This window comes from Triticum urartu, chromosome 6A (genome assembly GCF_056163025.1).
Source record: "Triticum urartu cultivar PI428250 chromosome 6A, HENAU_Tu73, whole genome shotgun sequence".
Taxonomy (NCBI): domain Eukaryota; kingdom Viridiplantae; phylum Streptophyta; class Magnoliopsida; order Poales; family Poaceae; genus Triticum; species Triticum urartu.
In genome coordinates this window covers 67020655-67028794 of record NC_141878.1, presented here as the reverse complement: position 1 = coordinate 67028794, position 8140 = coordinate 67020655, and positions in this window count along the sequence as shown.

The window sequence follows — 8140 nt, the reverse complement described above, 5'->3', positions numbered from 1 at the left end:
GCCTCGTTCATAATGACTTTGCGAAGGTCACCTTTAGGAACAACAATGCGATCCTCGAAGAATAGAGTATCCTTGTCATCAGGATGATAGCACTTGTACTTGGGTTGACTCTTGGCAATCCCAATCTTCACCTTCTTCACCATAGCATCAAGAAGTTGAGCCTCGCGAATCTGATCTTCTAAAGTAGGAGAGACTTGAAGGTTGGCGAGGAAACCTTCAGGAACAACTTCAAGGTTGAGTTTGCGGAAAGCTTCACAAAGCTCGGGTTGGTAAGGCTTGAGAATCAAACTGTTGTAGTAAGCCTTCCTGCTCAATGCGTCAGCAATAACATTGGCCTTGCTTGGAGTCTATTCAATACTCGGATTATACTCTTGAATCATTTCGACCCAACGAGTCTGCCTGAGGTTGAGGTTTGGCTGAGTGAAGATGTACTTGAGACTCTTATGATCAGTGAAGATGTCCACTTTTCTTCCCAATAAGAGATGTCTCCAAGTTAAAAGAGCATGGACAACTGCTGCCAACTCGAGGTCATGAGTGGGGTAGTTCTTTTCATTGGGCTTCAACTGGCGAGAGGTATAGGCCACAACTTTCTTCTCTTGCATCAACACTGCACCAAGACCTTGAAGGGAAGCATCATAGAAGACCTCAAACGGTTTGGATTCATAAGGAGGAGTCAGAACTGGACCAGTGACTAACTTCTCTTTCAGGGTGTTGAAAGCGATGTCACATTCAAGAGACCAGACGTACTTCACATGCTTCTGGAGAAGGTTGGAAAGAGGCTTCGCGATCTTCGAGAAGTTCTCGACGAACCTTCGACAATAGCTTGCGAGCCCAAGGAAGCTGCGGAGTTGCTTCACATTATGAGGTGGTTCCCAATTCACAATTGTAGACACCTTCTCAGGATTAACCGCTATGCCCTTGGCAGAGATAATATGCCCAAGGTAGAGAACCTCATCGAGCCAAAACTCGCACTTTGAGAACTTCGCATAGAACTGATGTTCTCTGAGTTTATCCAGCACCAAACGCAAGTGCTTGGCATGATCCTCCTTATTCTTGGAAAAGACCAAAATGTCATCGAGGTAGACCAAGACGAAGTCATTTGTGTAGGCGTTGAAGATGAAATTCATCATGCGAGAGAATGTTGGCGGAGCGTTGACGAGGCCGAAAGACATGACAGTGTATTCATATGAACCATAGCTTGTTCTGAAAGCTGTCTTGGGAATATCTTGTTCACGAATGCGAATCTGGTGATAGCCCATACGGAGATCAAGCTTGGAGAATACTTGAGCACCTTTGAGTTGTTCGAAAAGCTCATTGATGTTGGGAAGTGGGTACTTGTTCTTTATAGTCTTCTTGTTCAATGGACGGTAGTCGACACAGAGTCGGTCCGTTCCATCCTTCTTCTTCACAAAAAGAACTCCACAATCCCATGGAGAAGAACTAGGTCGGATGAGACCCATTCGCTCTTGAATATCGAGTTGTTTCTTCAGCTCCTTCAACTCTTCAGGTCCAAGCTTGTAAGGACGTTTGCAAACAGGTTCCGTGCCAGGCTCAAGATCGATGACGAATTCAACTGGCGGTGCGGAGGCATTCCTGGAAGCTCTTCTGGAAAGACATCTTGATATTCGCAAACGACTAGAATTTGCGAGATGGCATCCAGCTCGCCCTTCTCATTGAGAGAAAATAGTCGGATTGTATTATCACGAGCGGCAAAGACGATTACATCCTCAGACGAATGTGTTAATTGAATCTGCTTGGCAGCACAATCAAGCTGAGCCTTGTGCTTAGAAAGCTAGTCCATTCCAAGAATAAGATCAATATCCAAGTTACCAAGGACCATAGGAGAAGCCAAAACTTGAAGTCGCCCATCAAGATAGAAATATCCAGAACCATCATGCTAGAACTAAGACGCTTAGCCGGAGAAACAACTTGCAATGCTTTAGGTAATGCCTTAGTGCCAAAGTTGTGCTCCGATGCAAAAGGGAATGACATGAAGGAATGCGATGCACCAGAGTCAAAAAGAACTTTTGCAGGAATATTGTTAATAGGAAGGTTACCCATTATGACATCTGACGAGTCCTCTGCCTGAGCTGCGTTCATCATGTTGACCTTGGCGTGCTTGGGATTATGCTTGACTACTGCGGTACTGGCAGATCTCACAGGGGGAGGAGGAGGAAGACGCCTCTGATTGAAGCATTTGTTGGCATAGTGACCCTTCTGCTGCCACTTGTTGCACGTGACCTCCGAGAGCGGACGGTGATACTGAGCACTTGATCTTGGAGCATGAGACGAAGTCTTGTTCTGAAAGCCTGGGTTGGGTGGGTGGGAAGATCCATTGCCACCTTTGCTCTTTTGCTGGTAAGGCTGACGGAACGGAGGAGGAGGAGGCAACCAATACTTCTGCTGCTTAGTTGCCACTTGAGTTGAGGAAGAAGGAGTAGCATCTCTGACTCGCTTCTTGAAAGCATCGCACTTGAGCTGAGCAGCCTCTTGTTTCAGTGCCATGTTGTAAAACTCATCGTACTTCTTCGGCTCAAAGAGCACGCGAGCTAGTTGAAGATCTTCTCTGAGGCCACATCTGAACTGATAAATCATGCTCTTCTCGTCGGGAACGTCCTGCTTGGTGAAACGAGCGAGCTTCTGGAACATGATGTTATACTGGTAAACAGACAGACTGCCTTGCTTCAGGTTGCGGAATTCCTCACGCTTGCTCTCAACAACACTCTGAGGAATGTGGTGAGCTTTGAAGTCTTAACGGAATTCATCCCAGGTAATCACACGGCCTCCTCTAGAATCTTTGTACTGCTAAAACCATTCTGCAGCTTGGTCTTTGAGTTGGAAAGAAGCAAACTTGACAAAGTCCTCAGTCCTGACATTGCTACACTCAAAATTCTTGCAGATATCCACGAGCCAATCATCAACGTCTGTTGCCTCGACACAGTTGCTGAAGGTCTTTGGCTGGTTAGCAAGGAACTGGTTGAGTGTAGCAAACTGATTCTGATTGTTGCCATGGCCATGATTCCCTTGGTTGCGCTCTTGCAGAATTTGCATGATCAGCTGCGTGTTTGCATTGGTAGCGGCCATCACAGCTTGCCATGCCTCCGGAGGTGGAGGTGGTGGTGGCGGATCAGGATTCGAAGTCATACGCATTGGAGGAGCCATCCTGGAGAGGGTGACATCCGTTAGCATGTTGACAGACATATATTCAAGCTGAATCAAATGGAACGAAATTGCAACATCTACTCTTCACATCCGAACAAAATGAACGAACGCATTCCACTTGAAATGGTCACATTTTCATAAATTGAGAAGCCACTTAGATAGAGGTAGAAGAATAAAACAACAAGGTACGGACATGAACAAATACTTGGTGAGGATTACCCAATCACAAACCAAATATCCGCGGAAGAATTACTAGAGCTACATGAATTCCCACCTATGAAACTCCCGAAATTCTCCCGGTTATGCAATCAGGTGTTGGGGATAAAGGGGAAGCATAATATCTCACCCAAAGCTAGTAAATCCTACATCCAGCTGTATCCATCCTTCAACACATAACCAAGAAACCTTCGGAAATCATTTACCTCAACCTTCGAAAAGCATCCGTTATACGAGTTAAGGCAATACTCCCGAACTCCCGCCCCAGTACTGGTTGGCGTCGAGGTTATCTCACCAACAACTGCATAAAAGAGATTTTCGATGTCGGCGAAACTCAGGTATTCCAGAATCTCAATGATAAAATTGTGACGACAACACCTCGGAGCTCAACTCCCCGGGACACTGCCACAACCCCTAAATGTCAAGAGGCACCAAGAACAATGTTCTCATCATAAAACCATCAGAACGATTCCAAGATACCCGCGTGATCCTAAATTTTTTCTAATGAAATTTGAGAAGAGAAGAGTTAAAACTATACGTCAGGATGCCTCACCAGAGCGACGAAGGGACTGAGGAGTAAAAAGAAGTCCTACTCTCCGATATATATAATCCTAAATGACTCAAAACATTTTTCTAGACTCAACAATGCCGATGATTCGATCAAGCAGGGGGCTCCTAAGGTCGGGGAAGGCTCTGATTACCAACTTGTAACGCCCTCGATGCGGCTATATCTCCCATGTGTCGAAGCACGACTTAGAGGCATAACCGCATTGAAAGCAATGTCGCAAGTGATGTAATCTTTGCTAACAACCCATGTAATACATAAAGGGAAAGGATACATAGTTGGCTTACACTCGCCACATCACACAAATACATAAATAAGCATTACATTCATCCAAATACACTCAAGGTCCGGCTACGGAACCAAAATGAAGATAAACCCCAAATGCAACATAGTCGCTGATCGCCCCAACTGGGCACCTCTACTGATCATCTGGGAAAGACACGTAGTATCGTCCTGAGTCCTCATCGAACTCCCACTTGAGCTCAGTTGAATCTCCTGGAATGGTATCATTGGTCCCTACATCTGGTTTTTGAAGTAATCTATGAGTCATGAGGACTCAGCAATCTCACACCCTCGTGATCAAGACTATTTAAGCTTATAGGTAAGGTAAAGGTATGAGGTGGAGCTGCAGCAAGCGACTAGCATATTTGGTGGCTAACATATGCAAATGAGAGTGAGAAGAGGAGGCAAAGGCATGGTCGAACAACAATGATCAAGAAGTGATCCTAGAACAACCTACATCAAGCATTACTCCAACACCGTGTTCACTTCCCGGACTCCGCCGAGAAGAGACCATCACGGTAACACACACATTTGTTTCATTTTAATTAAGTTAAGTTCAAGTCTTCTACAACCGGACATTAACAAATTCCCATCTGCCCAAAACCGCGGGCACGGCTTACGAAAGATCAAAACCCTGTAGGGGTGTCCCAACTTAGCCCATCACAAGCTCTCACGGTCAATGAAGGATATTCCTTCTCCTAAGACAATCCGATCAGACTTGGCATCCTGGTTACAAGACATCTCGACAATGGTAAAACAAGTCCAGCAACACCGCCCGAATGTGCCGAGAAATCCTGATAGGAGCTGCACATATCTCGTTCTTAGGGCACACTCAGATGAGCGCTCCGTACAACTAAAATCAAACCACAAGTTTCCCCGAGGGGGCTCTGCAAAGGGATCTAGTTTGGACCAACACTTAGGGGAGCACTGGCCTGGGGGGGTTTAAATAAAGGTGACCCTCGGGCTCCGGAAATCCAAGGGAAAAAGAGGCTAGGTGGCGAATGGTAAAACCAATGTTGGGCCATGCTGGAGTAGTTTTATTCAAGGCGAACTGTCAAGGGGTTCCCATTATAACCCAACCGTGTAAGGAACGCAAAATCCAGGAACATAACACCGATATGACGGAAACTAGGCCGGCAAGAGTGGAACAAAACACTAGGCATAAGGCTGAGCCTTCCACCCTTTACCAAGTATATAGGTGCATTAAGATAAACAAGATAATATTGTGATATCCCAACAAAGAACATGTTCCAACAAGGAACAAACTCCAATCTTCACCTGCAACTAGCAACGCTATAAGAGGGGCTGAGCAAAGTGGTAACATAGCCAAACAACGGTTTGCTAGGACAAGGTGGGTTAGAGGTTTGACATGGCAATATAGGAGGCATGATAAGCAAGTGGTAGGTAGCGTAGTATAGGCATAGCAAAAGAGCGAGCATCTAGCAAGCAAAGATAGAAGTGATTTCGAGGGTATGGTCATCTTGCCTGCAAAGTTCTCAGAGTTGACTTGATCCTCGTAAGCGTACTCAATGGGCTACTCAATCACGTACTCGTCTACCGGCTCTACCCAAGCAAGAACAACAAGCAAAAGGAACACAATCAACCACATGCAATGCTCAAACAACATGATGCAAACATGGTATGATATGCGGGATGCAACATGTGATGCATATGCATGTTTTGGAAAGGAATGATTGAACCTGGCCTCAACTTGGAAATCCAAGAGTGCCACTGGAAATAGGAGTTGATTTCGGTTGAAATCGATATAAAGATCAGCGGAATCGGATGCATGGTTTGGAGATGGCAAGCAAAACAAATATGGCACCGGTCTGCGATAAACAGCACGAAGCCATCTAAATGCATCAAGATAAATAAGCTACTGCACTCAAACATAGCAACAAAATACATGGCAGGGATCCACTCATGATGCTTTACAAAAGATGAACACTGAGCTACGGCTAATTCACTTAATACCATGTTCAAACAAGCATGGCAAAAGTGCAAATGATAATAGGTTTCAGACTTAGTGAAATTATCAACATGTCAGGAATTTATCATCAGGAAGCAATGTTTAGAGCATGATAACTACATGCTACAGGAATATATCATGGCAAAGCAAGGCATGTCATGAAGCCACTCAAATCATACAACAAAAGTCCCTTAGTGACCATGAGCCAAAAGGGATCAGAAAATACAATTGCAAGCATGTGAACATAGCAAATAACGATAACAGATTCAGACTTAGTGAAAAACTGGAGCATGGCAAGCAGAAATCAAGTAGGCATGTTTACGAGCTCGATGCACTCACCACAAGGCATTGCATGATAATCTAAGCATACACCCAGCAAGTAGACATGGCATAGAAGCTAGACATGGCAAGAACAACAATATAGCATGCATAAATCAACAACAATAAGGTCGGCAAAATTGCTAAACATGTTAACAATCTGCCAGGAATATTTTATAGCAAAAGTAGAGCTCGATTGAGTCAAGCTTGGGTGCTCCATAATTGCAAACAAAGACATGGATTGATAGAGCACAACAAACTCTACAAAACATTATTACTGATCCTCCTCAAAACAGGCATGGATCACTCAATATCAACATGAACATATGGCATAAAAAATAATAACTGGACAAGGACTTAGAATATTTCTAAGTCTCTGAAATCAGCAACATTAAGTAAGCTACTTTGCATGCTTGTGCTAGTCACCACAAAGATCACAAAAATACATGGCATACACCCCTGTGAAAATGGCATGGCATACTTCAAAACACATGTAGAGCTCAGAATCATAGCATGCACACATTAATCATGGCAAAAATGACAAAAGTGCATTTGCTGAAACAGATCGGAAACTAACATCACATAGCCCTCTTCCAACAGCATTTCGGGCATCAAGATGAGCTCGAATGAAAATGATGCACTGAGATTAAATGTAGTACTCATCGAGACGAACATTTCGATATGCTACACGCACGAATCGGAGTCACGGTGATGAAGTTATGGCATGTCAAAGTATGCAAAAAGTTAGGGTTTTCGGGGAAAAAAGGTCAACAATCTCGAATCTAGATCAAGATCCAGCCGGGCGCAGATCACGAGGTTCGTCGGCGCCGGAGTTGGGGGTCGCGGGAGATGGAAAACGAGGTGGCCGGAGCGCCTTGGACCGGCCGGAGCTTCGAGGGAGGGAGGATCTCGCCGGGGCGCGGCGCTGGGGCGGCGAGGGACGCCGGACGGCGGGGAACGCGGCTGCCGTCGTCGGGCGCAGCACTGGCGGAGCTCGCCGAAGCTCGGCGGCCGTCGATGGCAGCGAAGGCGGCGCGCTGCAGGAGGAGAAGGGCGGCGGGCGCGGGCGGGCCGGCCACGGGCCGCGGCAGGATTTGGCGGGCGCGGTGATGTGGGGCTCTCCCGAGGTGACGTGGCGCCTTCTAGTTCGACGGAGGCGGCAGCGGACGTTGTCCGTCCGGAAACGGACACGTCCGGCCGGCTGAGAGGGGATTTTTTAGGGTTTCGGGGAGAGATCCAAAATTTGGAAAGGGGGGTCTATTTATAGAGGTAGGAGGAGCTAGGAAGCTCCAAATGAGGTGCGGTTTGCGGCCACGCGATCGTGATCGAACGGCCTAGGTGATGGAGGAGGTTTAGGTGGGTTTTGGGCCACTATGGAAGGGTGTTGGGCTGCAACCCACACGAGGCCTTTTCGGTCCCTCGATTAACTGTTGGAGTATCAAACGAAGTCCAAATGGCACGAAACTTGACAGGCGGTCTACCGGTAGTAAACCAAGGTCGCATGACAAGTCTCGGTCCAACCCGAAAACGTTTCACACCCGCACACGAAAAGAGGTAGAAAGGGACACCGGAGGACATAGGAGCGCTGGAACACAAAACGGACAACGGGGAAAATGCTCGGATGCATG